Genomic DNA, 22,801 nt, shown 5'->3' on the forward strand with positions numbered 1-22,801 from the left:
GTATAAACTAGAGATGAGCGGGTTCGGTTCCTCTGAATCCGAACCCGCCCGAACTTCAGGTTTTTTTACACGGGTCCGAGCAGGCTCGGATCTTCCCGCCTTGCTCGGCTAACCCGAGCGCGCCCGAACGTCATCATCACGCTGTCGGATTCTCGCGAGGCTCGGATTCTATCGCGAGACTCGGATTCTATATAAGGAGCCGCGCGTCGCCGCCATTTTCACACGTGCATTGAGAGTCATAGGGAGAGGACGTGGCTGGCGTCCTCTCCGTTTAGAGAAGAGAGAGACACAGTATTTTGGGGAGCATTATTAGGAGGAGTACTACTATACTGTATACTACTATACTACTTGCTGAAGTGATATTTATAGATTAGATAGTGTGACTGTAAGTGTATTATCTGACTTGTGGGGGAGACACTGACAGTGGGGAGCAGTTAGAGTCTGAGAGCAGGACTCAGGAGTACATATAACGTACAGTGCACACTTTTGCTGCCAGAGTCAGTGCCACACTGCCATTGTTGTGACCACACTGACCACCAGTATAATAATATATTTTGTGATTGTCTGCTTAGGCCTCGGAGTACTAGTTGCAAGTTGCAACGTGACCTGAAGTGACCACCAGTTTAATAATCAATCACCACCAGTTTAATATATATATATATATATATATATATATAATTGTATATAATATATATATATATATATATATATATATACACACTCACTTTTCCCATGGCAGAAAAAAGAATTAGACCAGCACTCACGTTTAAGTTGAAGAAAAAAAGGGTTTTTTTTTATTCCTGATAAGACATCAAGGATTCATCAAAGATACACCCCACTGGTTACAGTATGCCCAACAGCCGTTTCAACACTTGGTGGTCTTCATCAGGGGCAAATGTTACTCTGTCAGGAGCTGTCTTAAATAGCGGAGAGGGCGCCAGAATGTCCGAACGGGACGGCCGGAAGCAGCGCGTCATTGCTGCTATCTGATTGGCTCCTGCCCGCACGTGTGATGTGTAACTAACGTACACAAACCCGGCTCTCTCCTTGGTAACCTGCTCCTGCAGCGTAACGGCAATGTAGCGTGGGACGATCTGTATTAAAAGTACAGCGGCATGCAACAAGAATTGCCGCTGTCAGTGCACCCGGACACAGGCACACTTGTAGAGAGTTTAACCCCACAGTGCGCCGGCGGCACAGAGTTACTGACAGCACAATAGTGAAATGTAATAACACAAAATATAGAATGTGCACATATAAGGAAAGCGGACCAAACAGTATCAGCCTGCGTGGCAATGGTGGTAAACAACTCAGAGTCACATAAAGTTTAGCATATCACCACATTAACATAATATGGAAATCGCATTAATAGCATGTCATACAAGGGTTGAAAATGTAATTTCTACATATCACAGCATATCCTGCACAGCAATGATAATGAGCAGTTCCGTGCAGTGTTAATTAAAGCATACCACAGCTTAAGCATAAGTGAGATGTTGCACAACAGTAATAAATGTAATTTTGCACTCCACCATAACGGAGTGAATAAATCATGGCTTAGACAATCAGATATAGAGTACCATATAGAAACCAAATAGTGTCAGGCATGCAGCGGAAATGTAGATTAATCTGTAAAGGACAATCATGTCTCAGGGTACCATACCCAGTATTCCCATACCCTCTCTAAGTATGGTACTGACTGGGCCCAACGCTGCATAATTGCCAAGATCGGGCGGGATTGGATGGTTACCAGCGTGGTAAGATGGTATCCGATAGTCGTGTCCATAACTGACCATGTAGAGTGGCGTGAGGGTCTTCACGTCTTATAGCCTGAGTGAAAAATATAAACACCAATAATCTTGGTACAACACCTGCACCACTCGGGTGTCTTTCTTGTGTGATAATGTAGATAAAGCCATGAGGAGAACCGTCCACCGATAATTAAGATACAACACCTAGTATTCCCACCTTGTCTCCAGATGTGGTACTTGCTAGGCCCATCACTGCTTAATTGCCAAGATCAGACGGGATCGGATGGGGTCCAGTGTGGTATGGTCGTATCAATCAATGCGATGTGCAGTTGTGTGTCCATTAATGCAATGTGAGGAGCCAATTTGGCCCGGTGAGTGAGAGACCCAAGCAGAGAACATAAGCACATGTAAAGTGGTTAACATGACACACGGCGGTGTCTAAGAAAATAAAACCAAAACATTAGTCTCGGTATACAATTCTAACGAATCACAGGAAGCATCCTAAACGGAATTCCTCATTAAGCCCATTCGGGGCCAATGATTGCAATCTGTCAATCCATTGGTGTTCTCTTTGTAAAAGGATTTTATTACGATCACCACCCCTTTGTAGTGGTGGGATCTGATCCAAGATGCAACACTTGAGTTGATTGATAGAATGTTTAGCCTCCATAAAGTGCCTAGCAACAGGTAAGGTTGAGAAGTCAATTGAAGTTCCACCCTGTATGATGCTCTTTTTGATTGTGGAACGATGCTGACTAAGGCGTTCTTTCAGCATCCTGCTGGTCTTCCCAACATATAGCAAATTGCATGGACATTTCAGCACATAGACTACAAATTTACTGTTGCAGTCTAGTCTCTGTCTGATAGTGTAAGTCTTCTTGTCCTGAGGGTTAGTGAACCGATTGCCAAGTAGCAGGAATGAACAGTTTGGACAGCCCGTGCATTTGAAAACCCCTGTTTTAGTGGTTAGCCAATTAGAGGCTGTATTCTTCTTTCTTTTAGAGAAATCTGTTACAACCAGCATGTCCTTCAGATTGGGTCCTCGTTTGTATGCGAATCGAGGTGGTTGCGGAATGGCTTTTGATAATTCTGGATCCGTATCGATGAGATGCCAATGTTCCTGTATCTTATTGCGAATAAATCGAGAAGCAGTCGTATACATGCTAACAAAGTTAAATCTGTCATTGTCTATGACAGTAAGGGCATCCTTTTTAGATAGGAGTTCATCCCGTTTTATTTGGCCAATTTTTTTGAGTGCCAAATCGATCTCCTCCTTAGAATATCCACGATCAAGGAAGCGTTGACTCATTGATTGTAGAGCTGATGGTATTGCTAGTGGGTCCGAAGTAATGCGTATCACCCTAAGCAGCTGCGAGAATGGTAGTCCTCTTTTGAGGGGTGCCGGGTGGAAACTTGTTGAAAGTAAGAGCGTGTTCCTATCTGAAGGTTTACAGTGGATCCGAGTGGTCAAAGTGTTGTTGGACAAAAGAACGGAAACGTCCAGAAAGTTTATTTCTGTTTTGCTGAACGTGAGGCTAAATCTAATGGTGCCAGGGAGTGAGTTAAGATGGTCAATAAAGGTCAATAGTGTTTTCTCACCCCCATGCCAAATGAAAAATAAGTCATCAATGTATCTGACATATGTTGACAAAAATTGACAAAAAAGGGGGTGACCCGTGATGTGTTCTTGTTCATAAATTGACATAAAAATATTAGCATAGGCTGGGGCCATATTAGACCCCATAGCGGTGCCTTGTTTTTGTAAAAAGAAGCAATTCTCAAATAGAAAATAGTTCTTATTCAAAATTAGGTCAATGAGTAACACCATATATTCTGATGGCGGTCCAAAGTAGCATTCACTTTCCGTTATTAATCTTCTGCATGATTCAATTCCCAACGCATGAGGAATATTCGTGTAAAGACTCGAGACATCCAATGTGACCAACAGTGCTTCATCTGGAACATGTTTGATGTTTTCCAGTTTCAATAAGAAATCGGTGGTATCTTCAATGTAGCTAGCTGCACTTTTGGCAAGTGGTTGTAGATAAAAGTCTACAAACTGTGAGAGTGGTTGGCATAGAGAACCCCGGGCCGAGATAATCGGCCGTCCCGGAGGCTGTGCTAAGGATTTGTGTATCTTGGGTAGTGTGTAAAGGATTGGAGTTTTGGGGTGAGGCGTAGTCAAAAAATCAGCAGTGGTCTGATTAATGTACCTGTTACTGACTCCCAAGTTGATTATTGAATCAATTTCCTTTTTATAAGTCCATGTGGGGTCAAAAGTAAGTTTTTGGTAACAGGTTAGGTTGGATAATTGTCCATAGGCCTCTTGTACATAGTAATCAAAATCAAGTAGGACTATGCCTCCCCCTTTGTCCGCGGACCTGATGACTAGTTGGTTGTCATTCTGTAAGGATTTAATGGCAGCTCTTTCACCCTTAGTTATATTGGAATAACTGGGTTTTTGTTCCTTGATATAGGGCATCGTATCCCTTTTAAGTACCCTTAAGAAGGTGTGGATAGAAGAATTGAGGGTCGGTGGATCAAACTGACTGGGTTTCTTCAAAGGACAGTATGGTGTTGTAGACGCCTCCGTTGTGGTATTGGTTGGACCAGGCGAATTGGAAAAGAAGTCTCTAAGGCGCAATTGTCTCCCCAATTTATATAGATCAACCTGCCATTGGAAACTGTCCTGTCCAACAGTGGGTACAAAGGTTAATCCCTTACTCAAAACAGAGAGTTCATCACTCGTCAGTACATGTTTGGATAAATTAAAGACCACTGATGTCTGTATTTTGTTCTCCATTATTGTTTTTTTGCTCTTCCTTTTTCTCCCACCTCTGCGGGTGGGTAAAGCGGGTTTTTTGGAGCCCTCCTGTTACGATCAGATCTTGAAAGATAAGTGGTCTCTTGTGCAGATGTAGATGGTGCATCAGAATCACTTGCTGACGTCTGTGATCTGCTATCAATGTCCGTAAAGGTTGTATTAGGTCTTCTTCCTCCACGTCTCTGTTGGGGTCGGTATTTGCGTGGCTCACTGCGCGATACCCAGGGATATACCCTGTTCTCCTTATAGTCCAATTTGACTTGTTTGTATTTATTCTTCTTAAATTTCAACAAGTCACCACGGAATTTGTCAATGTCCTTATTTAGTTTGGAAAAAAGATCACTGTCAGGGGATTGTATCGTCCTAAATAATTCAGATGCCTCTAGTTCAGAAATATCTCTTCTGATTTCCGTAAGATCTAAACCTGCCTGTTCGATTACAAGCAGCATTAGATCCTGGGAACATTTGTTCAAAATGTTGCACCATTTTGTACAAAAGTCATTATTATGTCTCCCCAGTGTGGGTTGATTGTGTAATCTAAACCCTCTGGGGATAAGAGATTCTTTATAGTATTGAGAGAGAGTTAGACCATGCAGATGTAGCTCAACTTCTCTCTTTTTAAGTCTCAATAAGTCATGTATAAATTCCTCTGGACTATCTTTATCAAACGCCAGGGATTCAGTATTGTCAAAAAGTATCCGTTCCGCATCTGATTTATCAAATTGGAGAACAGCGACTAGGTCTTTGTTAGCGCTAGTAGACATTTATTTGTACAGGGGTTTTTTGAAAAAATGAAGAAAAAATTGTGAACAAAAGAAAAAAGCACAATAATAACCTTACGTTGTTGTATACAACTGAACAAAAAAATAAAGATCATTAAATGTTCATGAAAAAAAGATGTATGAAAAAAATTGTGATATAAATCAGACAAATTGTGATTGGTTAATCTCTATTAAAGAGATTATAATCACACAGACTGGTGCAAGTCAAAAAAGTGATACAAAAAGTTGCAAGGTGACAGCACTCTCTGTCTAAGGTCAAGAGGTTGGTGCAGGGTCCTAATAATTGATATACACACTCACTTTTCCCATGGCAGAAAAAAGAATTAGACCAGCACTCACGTTTAAGTTGAAGAAAAAAAGGGTTTTTTTTTATTCCTGATAAGACATCAAGGATTCATCAAAGATACACCCCACTGGTTACAGTATGCCCAACAGCCGTTTCAACACTTGGTGGTCTTCATCAGGGGCAAATGTTACTCTGTCAGGAGCTGTCTTAAATAGCGGAGAGGGCGCCAGAATGTCCGAACGGGACGGCCGGAAGCAGCGCGTCATTGCTGCTATCTGATTGGCTCCTGCCCGCACGTGTGATGTGTAACTAACGTACACAAACCCGGCTCTCTCCTTGGTAACCTGCTCCTGCAGCGTAACGGCAATGTAGCGTGGGACGATCTGTATTAAAAGTACAGCGGCATGCAACAAGAATTGCCGCTGTCAGTGCACCCGGACACAGGCACACTTGTAGAGAGTTTAACCCCACAGTGCGCCGGCGGCACAGAGTTACTGACAGCACAATAGTGAAATGTAATAACACAAAATATAGAATGTGCACATATAAGGAAAGCGGACCAAACAGTATCAGCCTGCGTGGCAATGGTGGTAAACAACTCAGAGTCACATAAAGTTTAGCATATCACCACATTAACATAATATGGAAATCGCATTAATAGCATGTCATACAAGGGTTGAAAATGTAATTTCTACATATCACAGCATATCCTGCACAGCAATGATAATGAGCAGTTCCGTGCAGTGTTAATTAAAGCATACCACAGCTTAAGCATAAGTGAGATGTTGCACAACAGTAATAAATGTAATTTTGCACTCCACCATAACGGAGTGAATAAATCATGGCTTAGACAATCAGATATAGAGTACCATATAGAAACCAAATAGTGTCAGGCATGCAGCGGAAATGTAGATTAATCTGTAAAGGACAATCATGTCTCAGGGTACCATACCCAGTATTCCCATACCCTCTCTAAGTATGGTACTGACTGGGCCCAACGCTGCATAATTGCCAAGATCGGGCGGGATTGGATGGTTACCAGCGTGGTAAGATGGTATCCGATAGTCGTGTCCATAACTGACCATGTAGAGTGGCGTGAGGGTCTTCACGTCTTATAGCCTGAGTGAAAAATATAAACACCAATAATCTTGGTACAACACCTGCACCACTCGGGTGTCTTTCTTGTGTGATAATGTAGATAAAGCCATGAGGAGAACCGTCCACCGATAATTAAGATACAACACCTAGTATTCCCACCTTGTCTCCAGATGTGGTACTTGCTAGGCCCATCACTGCTTAATTGCCAAGATCAGACGGGATCGGATGGGGTCCAGTGTGGTATGGTCGTATCAATCAATGCGATGTGCAGTTGTGTGTCCATTAATGCAATGTGAGGAGCCAATTTGGCCCGGTGAGTGAGAGACCCAAGCAGAGAACATAAGCACATGTAAAGTGGTTAACATGACACACGGCGGTGTCTAAGAAAATAAAACCAAAACATTAGTCTCGGTATACAATTCTAACGAATCACAGGAAGCATCCTAAACGGAATTCCTCATTAAGCCCATTCGGGGCCAATGATTGCAATCTGTCAATCCATTGGTGTTCTCTTTGTAAAAGGATTTTATTACGATCACCACCCCTTTGTAGTGGTGGGATCTGATCCAAGATGCAACACTTGAGTTGATTGATAGAATGTTTAGCCTCCATAAAGTGCCTAGCAACAGGTAAGGTTGAGAAGTCAATTGAAGTTCCACCCTGTATGATGCTCTTTTTGATTGTGGAACGATGCTGACTAAGGCGTTCTTTCAGCATCCTGCTGGTCTTCCCAACATATAGCAAATTGCATGGACATTTCAGCACATAGACTACAAATTTACTGTTGCAGTCTAGTCTCTGTCTGATAGTGTAAGTCTTCTTGTCCTGAGGGTTAGTGAACCGATTGCCAAGTAGCAGGAATGAACAGTTTGGACAGCCCGTGCATTTGAAACCCCTGTTTTATGTTAATGTGGTGATATGCTAAACTTTATGTGACTCTGAGTTGTTTACCACCATTGCCACGCAGGCTGATACTGTTTGGTCCGCTTTCCTTATATGTGCACATTCTATATTTTGTGTTATTACATTTCACTATTGTGCTGTCAGTAACTCTGTGCCGCCGGCGCACTGTGGGGTTAAACTCTCTACAAGTGTGCCTGTGTCCGGGTGCACTGACAGCGGCAATTCTTGTTGCATGCCGCTGTACTTTTAATACAGATCGTCCCACGCTACATTGCCGTTACGCTGCAGGAGCAGGTTACCAAGGAGAGAGCCGGGTTTGTGTACGTTAGTTACACATCACACGTGCGGGCAGGAGCCAATCAGATAGCAGCAATGACGCGCTGCTTCCGGCCGTCCCGTTCGGACATTCTGGCGCCCTCTCCGCTATTTAAGACAGCTCCTGACAGAGTAACATTTGCCCCTGATGAAGACCACCAAGTGTTGAAACGGCTGTTGGGCATACTGTAACCAGTGGGGTGTATCTTTGATGAATCCTTGATGTCTTATCAGGAATAAAAAAAAAAAACCCTTTTTTTCTTCAACTTAAACGTGAGTGCTGGTCTAATTCTTTTTTCTGCCATGGGAAAAGTGAGTGTGTATATCAATTATTAGGACCCTGCACCAACCTCTTGACCTTAGACAGAGAGTGCTGTCACCTTGCAACTTTTTGTATCACTTTTTTGACTTGCACCAGTCTGTGTGATTATAATCTCTTTAATAGAGATTAACCAATCACAATTTGTCTGATTTATATCACAATTTTTTTCATACATCTTTTTTTCATGAACATTTAATGATCTTTATTTTTTTGTTCAGTTGTATACAACAACGTAAGGTTATTATTGTGCTTTTTTCTTTTGTTCACAATTTTTTCTTCATTTTTTCAAAAAACCCCTGTACAAATAAATGTCTACTAGCACTAACAAAGACCTAGTCGCTGTTCTCCAATTTGATAAATCAGATGCGGAACGGATACTTTTTGACAATACTGAATCCCTGGCGTTTGATAAAGATAGTCCAGAGGAATTTATACATGACTTATTGAGACTTAAAAAGAGAGAAGTTGAGCTACATCTGCATGGTCTAACTCTCTCTCAATACTATAAAGAATCTCTTATCCCCAGAGGGTTTAGATTACACAATCAACCCACACTGGGGAGACATAATAATGACTTTTGTACAAAATGGTGCAACATTTTGAACAAATGTTCCCAGGATCTAATGCTGCTTGTAATCGAACAGGCAGGTTTAGATCTTACGGAAATCAGAAGAGATATTTCTGAACTAGAGGCATCTGAATTATTTAGGACGATACAATCCCCTGACAGTGATCTTTTTTCCAAACTAAATAAGGACATTGACAAATTCCGTGGTGACTTGTTGAAATTTAAGAAGAATAAATACAAACAAGTCAAATTGGACTATAAGGAGAACAGGGTATATCCCTGGGTATCGCGCAGTGAGCCACGCAAATACCGACCCCAACAGAGACGTGGAGGAAGAAGACCTAATACAGCCTTTACGGACATTGATAGCAGATCACAGACGTCAGCAAGTGATTCTGATGCACCATCTACATCTGCACAAGAGACCACTTATCTTTCAAGATCTGATCGTAACAGGAGGGCTCAAAAAAACCCGCTTTACCCACCCGCAGAGGTGGGAGAAAAAGGAAGAGCAAAAATACAATAATGGAGAACAAAATACAGACATCAGTGGTCTTTAATTTATCCAAACATGTACTGACGAGTGATGAACTCTCTGTTTTGAGTAAGGGATTAACCTTTGTACCCACTGTTGGACAGGACAGTTTCCAATGGCAGGTTGATCTATATAAATTGGGGAGACAATTGCGCCTTAGAGACTTCTTTTCCAATTCGCCTGGTCCAACCAATACCACAACGGAGGCGTCTACAACACCATACTGTCCTTTGAAGAAACCCAGTCAGTTTGATCCACCGACCCTCAATTCTTCTATCCACACCTTCTTAAGGGTACTTAAAAGGGATACGATGCCCTATATCAAGGAACAAAAACCCAGTTATTCCAATATAACTAAGGGTGAAAGAGCTGCCATTAAATCCTTACAGAATGACAACCAACTAGTCATCAGGTCCGCGGACAAAGGGGGAGGCATAGTCCTACTTGATTTTGATTACTATGTACAAGAGGCCTATGGACAATTATCCAACCTAACCTGTTACCAAAAACTTACTTTTGACCCCACATGGACTTATAAAAAGGAAATTGATTCAATAATCAACTTGGGAGTCAGTAACAGGTACATTAATCAGACCACTGCTGATTTTTTGACTACGCCTCACCCCAAAACTCCAATCCTTTACACACTACCCAAGATACACAAATCCTTAGCACAGCCTCCGGGACGGCCGATTATCTCGGCCCGGGGTTCTCTATGCCAACCACTCTCACAGTTTGTAGACTTTTATCTACAACCACTTGCCAAAAGTGCAGCTAGCTACATTGAAGATACCACCGATTTCTTATTGAAACTGGAAAACATCAAACATGTTCCAGATGAAGCACTGTTGGTCACATTGGATGTCTCGAGTCTTTACACGAATATTCCTCATGCGTTGGGAATTGAATCATGCAGAAGATTAATAACGGAAAGTGAATGCTACTTTGGACCGCCATCAGAATATATGGTGTTACTCATTGACCTAATTTTGAATAAGAACTATTTTCTATTTGAGAATTGCTTCTTTTTACAAAAACAAGGCACCGCTATGGGGTCTAATATGGCCCCAGCCTATGCTAATATTTTTATGTCAATTTATGAACAAGAACACATCACGGGTCACCCCCTTTTTTGTCAATTTTTGTCAACATATGTCAGATACATTGATGACTTATTTTTCATTTGGCATGGGGGTGAGAAAACACTATTGACCTTTATTGACCATCTTAACTCACTCCCTGGCACCATTAGATTTAGCCTCACGTTCAGCAAAACAGAAATAAACTTTCTGGACGTTTCCGTTCTTTTGTCCAACAACACTTTGACCACTCGGATCCACTGTAAACCTTCAGATAGGAACACGCTCTTACTTTCAACAAGTTTCCACCCGGCACCCCTCAAAAGAGGACTACCATTCTCGCAGCTGCTTAGGGTGATACGCATTACTTCGGACCCACTAGCAATACCATCAGCTCTACAATCAATGAGTCAACGCTTCCTTGATCGTGGATATTCTAAGGAGGAGATCGATTTGGCACTCAAAAAAATTGGCCAAATAAAACGGGATGAACTCCTATCTAAAAAGGATGCCCTTACTGTCATAGACAATGACAGATTTAACTTTGTTAGCATGTATACGACTGCTTCTCGATTTATTCGCAATAAGATACAGGAACATTGGCATCTCATCGATACGGATCCAGAATTATCAAAAGCCATTCCGCAACCACCTCGATTCGCATACAAACGAGGACCCAATCTGAAGGACATGCTGGTTGTAACAGATTTCTCTAAAAGAAAGAAGAATACAGCCTCTAATTGGCTAACCACTAAAACAGGGGTTTTCAAATGCACGGGCTGTCCAAACTGTTCATTCCTGCTACTTGGCAATCGGTTCACTAACCCTCAGGACAAGAAGACTTACACTATCAGACAGAGACTAGACTGCAACAGTAAATTTGTAGTCTATGTGCTGAAATGTCCATGCAATTTGCTATATGTTGGGAAGACCAGCAGGATGCTGAAAGAACGCCTTAGTCAGCATCGTTCCACAATCAAAAAGAGCATCATACAGGGTGGAACTTCAATTGACTTCTCAACCTTACCTGTTGCTAGGCACTTTATGGAGGCTAAACATTCTATCAATCAACTCAAGTGTTGCATCTTGGATCAGATCCCACCACTACAAAGGGGTGGTGATCGTAATAAAATCCTTTTACAAAGAGAACACCAATGGATTGACAGATTGCAATCATTGGCCCCGAATGGGCTTAATGAGGAATTCCGTTTAGGATGCTTCCTGTGATTCGTTAGAATTGTATACCGAGACTAATGTTTTGGTTTTATTTTCTTAGACACCGCCGTGTGTCATGTTAACCACTTTACATGTGCTTATGTTCTCTGCTTGGGTCTCTCACTCACCGGGCCAAATTGGCTCCTCACATTGCATTAATGGACACACAACTGCACATCGCATTGATTGATACGACCATACCACACTGGACCCCATCCGATCCCGTCTGATCTTGGCAATTAAGCAGTGATGGGCCTAGCAAGTACCACATCTGGAGACAAGGTGGGAATACTAGGTGTTGTATCTTAATTATCGGTGGACGGTTCTCCTCATGGCTTTATCTACATTATCACACAAGAAAGACACCCGAGTGGTGCAGGTGTTGTACCAAGATTATTGGTGTTTATATTTTTCACTCAGGCTATAAGACGTGAAGACCCTCACGCCACTCTACATGGTCAGTTATGGACACGACTATCGGATACCATCTTACCACGCTGGTAACCATCCAATCCCGCCCGATCTTGGCAATTATGCAGCGTTGGGCCCAGTCAGTACCATACTTAGAGAGGGTATGGGAATACTGGGTATGGTACCCTGAGACATGATTGTCCTTTACAGATTAATCTACATTTCCGCTGCATGCCTGACACTATTTGGTTTCTATATGGTACTCTATATCTGATTGTCTAAGCCATGATTTATTCACTCCGTTATGGTGGAGTGCAAAATTACATTTATTACTGTTGTGCAACATCTCACTTATGCTTAAGCTGTGGTATGCTTTAATTAACACTGCACGGAACTGCTCATTATCATTGCTGTGCAGGATATGCTGTGATATGTAGAAATTACATTTTCAACCCTTGTATGACATGCTATTAATGCGATTTCCATATTATGTTAATGTGGTGATATGCTAAACTTTATGTGACTCTGAGTTGTTTACCACCATTGCCACGCAGGCTGATACTGTTTGGTCCGCTTTCCTTATATGTGCACATTCTATATTTTGTGTTATTACATTTCACTATTGTGCTGTCAGTAACTCTGTGCCGCCGGCGCACTGTGGGGTTAAACTCTCTACAAGTGTGCCTGTGTCCGGGTGCACTGACAGCGGCAATTCTTGTTGCATGCCGCTGTACTTTTAATACAGATCGTCCCACGCTACATTGCCGTTACGCTGCAGGAGCAGGTTACCAAGGAGAGAGCCGGGTTTGTGTACGTTAGTTACACATCACACGTGCGGGCAGGAGCCAATCAGATAGCAGCAATGACGCGCTGCTTCCGGCCGTCCCGTTCGGACATTCTGGCGCCCTCTCCGCTATTTAAGACAGCTCCTGACAGAGTAACATTTGCCCCTGATGAAGACCACCAAGTGTTGAAACGGCTGTTGGGCATACTGTAACCAGTGGGGTGTATCTTTGATGAATCCTTGATGTCTTATCAGGAATAAAAAAAAACCCTTTTTTTCTTCAACTTAAACGTGAGTGCTGGTCTAATTCTTTTTTCTGCCATGGGAAAAGTGAGTGTGTATATCAATTATTAGGACCCTGCACCAACCTCTTGACCTTAGACAGAGAGTGCTGTCACCTTGCAACTTTTTATATATATATATATATATATAATATTGTATACCACCTACCCGTGGTTTTTTTTTTTCATTCTTCTTTATACATACTACTATAGTAGCTTACTGTAGCAGTCTGCGGTGCTGTGCTGAACTGACAGTGTCCAGCAGGTCCGTCATCAGTCATTACATATCAAATATATATAGTACCTGTCCGGCTGCAGTACTAGTGATATTATATTGATTTCATCTCATTATCAATAATTTATCATCCAGTCTAGACTCTATATTAGCAGCAGACACAGTACGTTAGTCCACGGCTGTAGCTACCTCTGTGTCGGCACTCGGCAGTCCATCCATAATTGTATACCACCTACCCGTGTTTTTTTTTTTCTTTCTTCTTTGTACATACTACTTTAGTATAGTAGCTTACTGTAGCAGTCTGCGGTGCTGCTGAGCTGACAGTGTCCAGCAGGTCCGTCATCAGTCATCATTACCTAATAAATATATTATCTACCTGTCCGGCTGCAGTACTAGTGATATTATATATACATACATATATATATTGATTTCATCTCATTATCAATCATCCAGTCTATATTAGCAGCAGACACAGTACGTTAGTCCACGGCTGTAGCTACCTCTGTGTCGGCACTCGGCAGTCCATCCATAATTGTATACCACCTACCCGTGGTTTTTTTTTTTCTTTCTTCTTTGTACATACTACTATAGTATAGTAGCTTACTGTAGCAGTCTGCGGTGCTGCTGAGCTGACAGTGTCCAGCAGGTCCGTCATCAGTCATCATTACCTAATAAATATATTATCTACCTGTCCGGCTGCAGTACTAGTGATATTATATATACATACATATATATATATTGATTTCATCTCATTATCATCCAGTCTATATTAGCAGCAGACACAGTACGGTAGTCCACGGCTGTTGCTACCTCTGTGTCGGCACTCGGCAGTCCATCCATAATTGTATACCACCTACCCGTGGTTTTTTTTTTCTTTCTTCTTTGTACATACTACTTTAGTATAGTAGCTTACTGTAGCAGTCTGCGGTGCTGCTGAGCTGACAGTGTCCAGCAGGTCCGTCATCAGTCATCATTACCTAATAAATATATTATCTACCTGTCCGGCTGCAGTACTAGTGATATTATATATACATACATATATATATATTGGAAATGGGGGAGTTATTGCGCCACTTGTGTTTAACAATTATTAAAATAGAAAATATAAAACAAGTGAAGTTAAAAATAGACACTCCCTAAAAATTCAAAAGGGTGTCAGCTGGCCCCTATACAAGGATGGTAATTCCCTGCAATGTACAAGGATTTAAAAGAAAGGGGGGGAGGGGGAGTAGCGACCAATGGTGTCTTAAAAACTCACAATAAAAGGTATAGAATATAAGAACAATTTATTCACATAAAATAGGGTATTCACATAAAATTTGTTGCATAAAAATAACAGGTCTCTTTAAAAAATGGGATAAAAACAATTTACACAGTTCTACGTATATTACCAGTTAAAAGAACAAATAAAAGAATTATAACTTAACTGGATGTAGGTCACTGTCAGGTTGCCCAACGCGTTTCGTCACACAGACTTCATCAAGGGGTATTTAACAGAGTGGGACCATGCCTCTATTTATACCAGTGGTAATCTAGTGGTAATTATGACATCACTTCCTGTTTGTACAGGATGTTTGCAGTACAGGCTGTGAATTAACTAATTTCTAGTCTTATATACTCTGAACAGGTATTAATATATAGTGCAATGTATATTATATAATCTTAAAGTAGGTTTGGAGCATGAAACGGATAGAAACAGTCGTTTTTATGAAGTGCTGGCGGCTTCTCCGCCACACTTCCGGTATTCGGGCGTCGCGTCACTTCCGCCCCACTTCCGGAGCCCCGACCGCGCATGCGTCCGCGGCTTCAGCAGCACAAGTTCTTCCTAGAGGCCAGTAGTATTTGCAAAGAGAGCTCCATCGGCGGCCATCTTTATGTGGTTAATTCTCATAGTGATTTCATGCGGCGGCCATGTTAACGGAGTTCACAGTTAAGGACATTCTCATATTGATCCTCCGTGAACCATGTAAATAGAGAAGCAAAAACGATGATAAGTGATTGTAAAGGAATGTGTTCATCATATTAACAGTTCCTAAAGTAATTCATCATATCACTGGGTATAGATACTTAGTAAAGTGCATTAGTGTGCTGATTAAAATATATAAATAAATATATTAAATCCGGATATATATTCTTAATAAAGTGCTAATTTAAATAGACATATAAATATATAAATAAATAAATATATAATTATTAAGGTAGTTAATGTATACAGTACAGACAGTGTTACTTAGAGGTGTGAAGTACTAAACAAGGCTAGGGATAAGTTCATATATGTGCAATTGCAACAATGACTAGCTCATGTAGGCTTTTAATATGTAGTTTTTTATTTACAGTACCTGATATTCCCAGATGGTCTCCCTAGTCTGGTACTGATCAGGCCCGACACTGCTTCGCTTCCAAGATCGGGCGAGGTTGGGCATTTCCAGTGTGGTTTGACTGTAATAATTACTTACCATACATGTGTCATATTGCAAATTAGGAAGTGGTAGTGGAGGGGTTGGGGTGGTTTGGAGGTGGGGGGGGGGGGGGGGGGGGGGAGGTGGAGCAAAGGGAAACAACACTGGTGGAGAAAACGGCCGTGAACATATGTCTATAAATAATTGGAACAAGTGATTACAGTGAGGTATAGATGAAGAGGGTTGGATTCCAACCGTAATGATGGCACCATCGGGTTCACAGGAATGGAGCAATTTCGTAATAGTCATTGAACCCCTTCGGGTGGAGTGTCTGCAATTTGAAGATCCAGAACATCTCTCTGCGTGAAAGTTTATTCGCCAAGTCTCCACCTCTTTCACCCAGCTTTACTAATTCAATAGCCTTAAAGGTTAAGGCCTCCGGGTTGGAGTTGTGTGCCACCTTGAAATGTTTGGATACAGCGTGATTCTCCATTTGATTCTTTATGTTGCGGATATGTTCCTGAATCCTTATTTTCAGTGGTCTCTTCGTCTTTCCTACGTACTGCTTACCACACTCGCATTCCAAGAGATAAATGACTGATTGGGTATTACAGTTAATGAAGTCTTTGATTTTGTACACTTCTTTCTTCTCTATGTCTGTGAACGTTTTTCTGACTGGATGGAGGTACCTGCAGATATTACATCGGCCGCATTTAAAAGATCCAGTGCATTTTGGCAACCGCGTGTTTTCTTCAGATTCCTTACGTAGCATGCTTGGTGCTAAGACATCCTTAAGGTTCTTGGATTTTCTGAAGATTATCTCGGGGCGGGGAGGCAGAAATTCTTTGAGGACAGGGTCCATTAATAGGATGCCCCAGTGTTTGTTAAATGAGTCTTTGATGGATTTCTCATGGCGACTGTATGTTGTAATGAATGAAACGGAATCTTTTTTCTTTTCCTTAGGTTTGTATTCAAGTAATGTTGTTCTCTCTAGTGCTTTTGCTTTAAAAGCTGCTTCTTCCAAAATGTTAGCAGGGTATTCTTTATCCTTAAATCTATTTTTGTATTTCTCAATTTGTGTTTCGCATTCTTCCTGGTTACTGCAGTTTCTCTTTATTCTGTTGAATTGGGAGAAGGGGATATTATTTTTCCATTTCTTTAGATGACTACTTTTATAGTGAAGGTAACTATTTGTGTCGACCGGCTTGATGAAGTTCTTGGTTTCAATCCTTCCATCCTTCCCCTCTAAGATCAGATCGAGGAATTCAATGGATTCTTCCTCGATTTTCGATGTAAAAATAAGATTAAAATCATTCTTACTCAGGAAGTCCATGAATTTGTAAAACCTTTCTTCTGTGCCATCCCAGATGATTAAAATGTCGTCTATGTAACGACGGTAAAAAATCAGATGGTTCTTAAAATCATGATTGCCGTAAATAAAATTCTTCTCCCAACTGCCCATAAAAAGATTGGCGAAACTCGGTGCAAAAATCGTCCCCATAGCGGTCCCACATCGCTGCAGATAAAAGTGATCTAAAAATTTAAAATAGTTGTGTTGCAGAATAAAAAACATAACATCACAGATAAAATCTTTGTGAATCGTTGTTAGTGAGGTATCAGTTTCCATGAAATCTCTACATGCAAGTACTCCTTTTTCGTGGTTAATGCAGGTGTAAAGCGACTGAACATCTATTGTTGCCCACTTAAACGTGTTTTTCCATTCATGGTCTTTTATAGAGTTCAACACAGCGGTAGTATCCTTCAGGTATGATGGTAGTTCTTTGACATAAGGTTTGAGGAAGACATCTACATATTCTGATAAATTGGAAGTAAGTGAATCAATACCCGCCACAATAGGTCTTCCGGGCGGGTTTTCCAGATTTTTGTGAATTTTAGGCAGAAAATAGAAGATAGGGGTAATGGGGTCCGTTTTCATCAGAAATTGGAACTCTTCCTTGGTAATAACGTCTGTGCGTAGACCGCGCACCAAAAGTATTCTCAATTCATCAACAAAAGTATTTTTGGGGTCACTAGATAATTTGGTGTATGATGTCTCATCTTCAAGTAGTCTCTGTGCCTCGTTGATGTATTTTTGGCGGTCCATGATGACCAAACCCCCCCTTTGTCAGCTTGTTTTATCACAATTTCTTGGTTCTTCTGTAGTTTCTTAAGAGCTTCTTTTTCACGGTTAGTGATGTTCCTCTCTTTAATTGTGTCCAGGTTGGTTTCACATAGATCCTTTTTTACCATCTCATAGAAGATATTCACATTACTACCTTTTGACTCTAACGGATAAAATTTCGAGGTTGGTTTTAGACCTGACTTGGATTGATTTTCATAGTTACTGATAACAGCATCCTCTTTCCTTAAAAAATGTCTTTTTAATGTTAGTTTTCTGATGAATTTATTTAGATCGATAAAAGTTTCAAATTTGTTGAGACCTCCCGTGGGTGCGAAAGTGAGGCCTTTGTTGAGTAAGGATATTTCCGGTTGTGACAATGTATGTTTTGAGAGATTAAAGATTCCTTTTTCCTTTATGTCCATCAATTTAATGTTCTTTTCTTGTTTTCTCTCCCTCCTACCGCCCCGTCTTCCTCTTCTTCTGTATATCTTCTTTTCAGAGGTGATGCCAAGCGTATGTCTTCCTTCAGGGAGTTTCTTGGGGCTTCTTTTGGTCTTGTTCCTGTTCTTTGGGCCAAAAAAGTCTGATCGCTATTGGAATTTATTCTTTGTAGTGTTGCGAATCTGTTCTGCATCCTTAGGGTAGGAGATGGTGTGTTTATTTCTTGATTTCGTGACGGTTTCCCTTTAACTGGTACAGTTTTCAAGTACTGTCTGTCTATTTGATTAGATTGTTGATTTATGGTTCCAAACCTGCTCCAATGTTTTACTTTTCCCTGTTCATAGTCTGTTTTGTCCCTGAGAAATTTTTTCTCCTTATTCTTTGTGACCTCTTCTTCAATGTGTTCCATTTTCCTATTAAGAACCTTTTCATTAATTTTGTAGTCCTCTTTGTCTTTAAATGGTTCAAGTTCTGTTTCTTTGCACTTGATATTCTTTTCCAATTCTAGGAGGGAGTTCTTTTTTTCCTCAACCAAAAGTTTCATTAGGTCAATGGAACAGTTGTGTAATGTTTTATCCCATTTTTCTAAAAAGGCTGCATCAAGGTTGCCGAATGTGGGTTGCTTTAGAAGTCTAAGCCCCCTAGGTATTCTGTTCACGGTGAACAGAATACCTAGGGGGCTTAGACTTCTAAAGCAACCCACATTCGGCAACCTTGATGCAGCCTTTTTAGAAAAATGGGATAAAACATTACACAACTGTTCCATTGACCTAATGAAACTTTTGGTTGAGGAAAAAAAGAACTCCCTCCTAGAATTGGAAAAGAATATCAAGTGCAAAGAAACAGAACTTGAACCATTTAAAGACAGAGAGGACTACAAAATTAATGAAAAGGTTCTTAATAGGAAAATGGAACACATTGAAGAAGAGGTCACAAAGAATAAGGAGAAAAAATTTCTCAGGGACAAAACAGACTATGAACAGGGAAAAGTAAAACATTGGAGCAGGTTTGGAACCATAAATCAACAATCTAATCAAACAGACAGACAGTACTGGAAAACTGTACCAGTTAAAGGGAAACCGTCACGAAATCAAGAAATAAACACACCATCTCCTACCCTAAGGATGCAGAACAGATTCGCAACACTACAAAGAATAAATTCCAATAGCGATCAGACTTTTTTGGCCCAAAGAACAGGAACAAGACCAAAAGAAGCCCCAAGAAACTCCCTGAAGGAAGACATACGCTTGGCATCACCTCTGAAAAGAAGATATACAGAAGAAGAGGAAGACGGGGCGGTAGGAGGGAGAGAAAACAAGAAAAGAACATTAAATTGATGGACATAAAGGAAAAAGGAATCTTTAATCTCTCAAAACATACATTGTCACAACCGGAAATATCCTTACTCAACAAAGGCCTCACTTTCGCACCCACGGGAGGTCTCAACAAATTTGAAACTTTTATCGATCTAAATAAATTCATCAGAAAACTAACATTAAAAAGACATTTTTTAAGGAAAGAGGATGCTGTTATCAGTAACTATGAAAATCAATCCAAGTCAGGTCTAAAACCAACCTCGAAATTTTATCCGTTAGAGTCAAAAGGTAGTAATGTGAATATCTTCTATGAGATGGTAAAAAAGGATCTATGTGAAACCAACCTGGACACAATTAAAGAGAGGAACATCACTAACCGTGAAAAAGAAGCTCTTAAGAAACTACAGAAGAACCAAGAAATTGTGATAAAACAAGCTGACAAAGGGGGGGGTTTGGTCATCATGGACCGCCAAAAATACATCAACGAGGCACAGAGACTACTTGAAGATGAGACATCATACACCAAATTATCTAGTGACCCCAAAAATACTTTTGTTGATGAATTGAGAATACTTTTGGTGCGCGGTCTACGCACAGACGTTATTACCAAGGAAGAGTTCCAATTTCTGATGAAAACGGACCCCATTACCCCTATCTTCTATTTTCTGCCTAAAATTCACAAAAATCTGGAAAACCCGCCCGGAAGACCTATTGTGGCGGGTATTGATTCACTTACTTCCAATTTATCAGAATATGTAGATGTCTTCCTCAAACCTTATGTCAAAGAACTACCATCATACCTGAAGGATACTACCGCTGTGTTGAACTCTATAAAAGACCATGAATGGAAAAACACGTTTAAGTGGGCAACAATAGATGTTCAGTCGCTTTACACCTGCATTAACCACGAAAAAGGAGTACTTGCATGTAGAGATTTCATGGAAACTGATACCTCACTAACAACGATTCACAAAGATTTTATCTGTGATGTTATGTTTTTTATTCTGCAACACAACTATTTTAAATTTTTAGATCACTTTTATCTGCAGCGATGTGGGACCGCTATGGGGACGATTTTTGCACCGAGTTTCGCCAATGTGTTTATGGGCAGTTGGGAGAAGAATTTTATTTACGGCAATCATGATTTTAAGAACCATCTGATTTTTTACCGTCGTTACATAGACGACATTTTAATCATCTGGGATGGCACAGAAGAAAGGTTTTACAAATTCATGGACTTCCTGAGTAAGAATGATTTTAATCTTATTTTTACATCGAAAATCGAGGAAGAATCCATTGAATTCCTCGATCTGATCTTAGAGGGGAAGGATGGAAGGATTGAAACCAAGAACTTCATCAAGCCGGTCGACACAAATAGTTACCTTCACTATAAAAGTAGTCATCTAAAGAAATGGAAAAATAATATCCCCTTCTCCCAATTCAACAGAATAAAGAGAAACTGCAGTAACCAGGAAGAATGCGAAACACAAATTGAGAAATACAAAAATAGATTTAAGGATAAAGAATACCCTGCTAACATTTTGGAAGAAGCAGCTTTTAAAGCAAAAGCACTAGAGAGAACAACATTACTTGAATACAAACCTAAGGAAAAGAAAAAAGATTCCGTTTCATTCATTACAACATACAGTCGCCATGAGAAATCCATCAAAGACTCATTTAACAAACACTGGGGCATCCTATTAATGGACCCAGTCCTCAAAGAATTTCTGCCTCCCCGCCCCGAGATAATCTTCAGAAAATCCAAGAACCTTAAGGATGTCTTAGCACCAAGCATGCTACGTAAGGAATCTGAAGAAAACACGCGGTTGCCAAAATGCACTGGATCTTTTAAATGCGGCCGATGTAATATCTGCAGGTACCTCCATCCAGTCAGAAAAACGTTCACAGACATAGAGAAGAAAGAAGTGTACAAAATCAAAGACTTCATTAACTGTAATACCCAATCAGTCACTTATCTCTTGGAATGCGAGTGTGGTAAGCAGTACGTAGGAAAGACGAAGATACCACTGAAAATAAGGATTCAGGAACATATCCGCAACATAAAGAATCAAATGGAGAATCACGCTGTATCCAAACATTTCAAGGTGGCACACAACTCCAACCCGGAGGCCTTAACCTTTAAGGCTATTGAATTAGTAAAGCTGGGTGAAAGAGGTGGAGACTTGGCGAATAAACTTTCACGCAGAGAGATGTTCTGGATCTTCAAATTGCAGACACTCCACCCGAAGGGGTTCAATGACTATTACGAAATTGCTCCATTCCTGTGAACCCGATGGTGCCATCATTACGGTTGGAATCCAACCCTCTTCATCTATACCTCACTGTAATCACTTGTTCCAATTATTTATAGACATATGTTCACGGCCGTTTTCTCCACCAGTGTTGTTTCCCTTTGCTCCACCTCCCCCCCCCCCCCCACCTCCAAACCACCCCAACCCCTCCACTACCACTTCCTAATTTGCAATATGACACATGTATGGTAAGTAATTATTACAGTCAAACCACACTGGAAATGCCCAACCTCGCCCGATCTTGGAAGCGAAGCAGTGTCGGGCCTGATCAGTACCAGACTAGGGAGACCATCTGGGAATATCAGGTACTGTAAATAAAAAACTACATATTAAAAGCCTACATGAGCTAGTCATTGTTGCAATTGCACATATATGAACTTATCCCTAGCCTTGTTTAGTACTTCACACCTCTAAGTAACACTGTCTGTACTGTATACATTAACTACCTTAATAATTATATATTTATTTATTTATATATTTATATGTCTATTTAAATTAGCACTTTATTAAGAATATATATCCGGATTTAATATATTTATTTATATATTTTAATCAGCACACTAATGCACTTTACTAAGTATCTATACCCAGTGATATGATGAATTACTTTAGGAACTGTTAATATGATGAACACATTCCTTTACAATCACTTATCATCGTTTTTGCTTCTCTATTTACATGGTTCACGGAGGATCAATATGAGAATGTCCTTAACTGTGAACTCCGTTAACATGGCCGCCGCATGAAATCACTATGAGAATTAACCACATAAAGATGGCCGCCGATGGAGCTCTCTTTGCAAATACTACTGGCCTCTAGGAA

At 40.7% G+C, this 22,801-nt stretch overlaps 5 pseudogenes; 2 read left to right on the plus strand and 3 right to left on the minus strand.

The window, feature by feature from the left end:
• Window positions 1-1,943: 1,943 nt before the first annotated feature.
• Window positions 1,944-2,063, minus strand: LOC135051991 (5S ribosomal RNA; annotated as a pseudogene).
• Window positions 2,064-6,875: 4,812 nt separating this feature from the next.
• Window positions 6,876-6,995, minus strand: LOC135051992 (5S ribosomal RNA; annotated as a pseudogene).
• A 4,870-nt stretch (window positions 6,996-11,865) lies between these two features.
• Window positions 11,866-11,985, plus strand: LOC135051995 (5S ribosomal RNA; annotated as a pseudogene).
• A 3,731-nt stretch (window positions 11,986-15,716) lies between these two features.
• On the minus strand, window positions 15,717-15,836 carry LOC135052119 (5S ribosomal RNA; annotated as a pseudogene).
• A 6,340-nt stretch (window positions 15,837-22,176) lies between these two features.
• On the plus strand, window positions 22,177-22,296 carry LOC135052120 (5S ribosomal RNA; annotated as a pseudogene).
• The last annotated feature ends 505 nt before the right edge of the window (window positions 22,297-22,801 follow it).

Source organism: Pseudophryne corroboree, chromosome 2 (genome assembly GCF_028390025.1).
Source record: "Pseudophryne corroboree isolate aPseCor3 chromosome 2, aPseCor3.hap2, whole genome shotgun sequence".
Lineage (NCBI taxonomy): Eukaryota > Metazoa > Chordata > Amphibia > Anura > Myobatrachidae > Pseudophryne > Pseudophryne corroboree.